The sequence below is a fragment of the Cornus florida genome, unplaced genomic scaffold (genome assembly GCF_030987335.1).
Source record: "Cornus florida cultivar Cherokee Brave unplaced genomic scaffold, ASM3098733v1 CherokeeBrave_3.0.0_Hap2_Chr11, whole genome shotgun sequence".
In the NCBI taxonomy this organism is placed as follows: Eukaryota; Viridiplantae; Streptophyta; class Magnoliopsida; order Cornales; family Cornaceae; genus Cornus; species Cornus florida.
The window spans coordinates 7,012,429-7,014,903 of record NW_026775581.1 but is presented as its reverse complement, the minus strand read 5'-3'; the positions used below and the strand labels follow the sequence as shown (position 1 = coordinate 7,014,903).

At 39.0% G+C, this 2,475-nt stretch overlaps 1 pseudogene; it reads left to right on the top strand.

Moving 5' to 3' along the window:
- The first annotated feature begins 1,601 nt into the window (after window positions 1-1,601).
- On the top strand, window positions 1,602-1,700 carry LOC132287392 (small nucleolar RNA R71; annotated as a pseudogene).
- The last annotated feature ends 775 nt before the right edge of the window (window positions 1,701-2,475 follow it).

The following is a 2,475-nucleotide window of genomic DNA, read 5'->3' as shown; positions in this document are numbered from 1 at the left end:
TTAAGCTCACAATCCACATACAACACAATATTAGAGGAATATGCCATTTGGACTCACAAGCATGGAACATCAAACATCAAGAGTAGATTGTCCTCCCATCTAACATTATACTACCACTACACTAAATCTACACTACTAGCATGAAAATAGAGCTATCTAGACTAGGGGAGAGGCACAAACCATCAAGAATAGGCATAAACCATCAAATGAACCAAAATAGCATTCATTAAGCATATCGTCTTGATAATCTCTAGATATATAGCATCAATACACATAGACATGCATCAAAAACACTAAATCTAGAGATAAGCACATGAATATCCTACTCTAGCATACATAGACATATAGGTAGAATAAAATAGTCAATTGGAAGCATTAAACCATACAAACCATGAAATAATCAAGATTTATATATACATGAATATCAAGATGTATCATACAACACTAATCCCTCAATAATACACAAGATTAGAGCATAGAAAGCATGCTTGGGGCTAACTCTAGCCCCAAGAAGATGTCTAGCCACTCATGGTAGTGATGATCCAACCCTCAAGGGCTAACTCCATGGCTGCTCCTTGTTGGTGAAGATCTCCTCCAATGGTGCTCTAGCTTCCTCCCTTCTTCCTCTCCAAGAATAGCCTCCAAGATGATTTTCAATGTGTGACAAGAGACTCTAGACCCCCCTCCAAAAAGTGTATCATATTCCTTATATAGGTAGGTCAAATACACCCTATGATGAGCTGTGGTCGTGCAAGGCATATTCTCCAATGATTGGGTGAAAGACGGAATAAATGAGCTGGACTTTAACTTTTTCTCGCTGGAGGAAGTTCGATCGATCGAACCTTAACTTGGATTGATCGAAGATGGGTTCGATCGATCGAACTGCATCTTGGATCGATCAAAGTGGTCTGACTCCTCCGGATAAGGACAAGGCTGAGATATTTCGAAGATATTTATGGGGAAAAGGACAAAAGTGGTTGGTAGGCGTACAGCTGTGGATAAGATCAATCATTTGAATAGGACAAAATAGGGTTCGATCGATCGAAGGTGATGTTGGATCGATCAAACTTGGAATTTCAGCAAAGGCCAAGGTTGGATCTATCGAGAAGTACTGTGATCGATCATAGATGTTCGATCGATCGAACTCTAAGTTGGATCGATCGAACTTTTCAGCTGCACAACTTTAATTCCTTTTTGCTCCTTTCTTTCTCCACTTTGCTCCCTCCTTTGGTTTATCTCAGGATTGCTTCAATTAAGCTCTTATTTGGCTGAGTTAGCTCAATTTTGGGATTAGTGCCTGAAAATATAAATAACACGTAATAAGTCTAAAACGGCAAAGTAAGATAGATAAAGACGCTAGAATGCTTAAGCTTAACGGGTTTAAATGCGCACTTTTCAGTGCTCATCACCTACCTTGTGAATTTATACCATTCTTGGATGATAATGTTCTATGTAAAGAATTTTCACTCATGCTCTCATCGAGACGCCACACGTCATCCTCATGCCTATCAATGTATGAGCCACCCATGGAAGCATCAACCATACCCTTATAATTGTCCGATAAGCTCTCAAAGAAATATTGAACTAATTGCCACTTGGGCATGTCATGATGTGGACACTTCCTAAGCAATTCATTGAAGCGTTCCCATGCCTCATAAAACGTTTCTCCATCCCCATATGAAAATTCTCGAATTGAGGTTCTCATGGCATTGGTTTTAGAAACTGGATAGTACTTCTTCAAGAACTCTTGTTGCATTTCTGCCCAAGAAATGATTGAAAAAGGCCTAAGATTGTTAAACCAATACTTTGCCTTGTCTTTTAAGGTGAATGGAAAAAGTTTGAGTCTTAAGACTCTTCCGGCATGTCCGTATATTTTACGGGGAACATACTTCAAGAAACTCATCCAAATGCTTGTAAGGTTCTTCACTTGGAAGTCCATGATAGTTAGGAAGCATTTGAATGGTTTGTAGCTTAATTTCATAATGATTTGCTCTAAATGGAGGCAATTGGATGCATGTAGGTGCATTATACTCATTAGGCACATAATGGTCTCTTAAAGAAAGAGGTGGATTAGCTACTTGAGGTGCAACATGAACACCTTGGTTTTGAATTCCTTGATTAATAATGGGAGGTTGTGGAGCATACATTGGCCTTGGCATTCCATATAGAGCTTAGCTTTTGTTGTTGTGGTGGTTGGTGAATGTATGGCCTAGGTATGCCTAATGGTACTTGTATGTTCTCATTGTGCACATTTGGATGAAGAATACCTTGTTGGTCTATGTGACCAAGGTCCTCAACATGATCATCATTATGGTCATTCATTGATAGATTGGTTCTATTTGAACTTCCTCTTCCCCTAGGGTTTCTAATAATGGATTCAAGATGCAAATCTAAAGGGACAAGAGTTGGTCTTAATAAACGACGTCCATGCATGCATAATGCAAAACACAATAAGCACAAAGACTGACAAATACT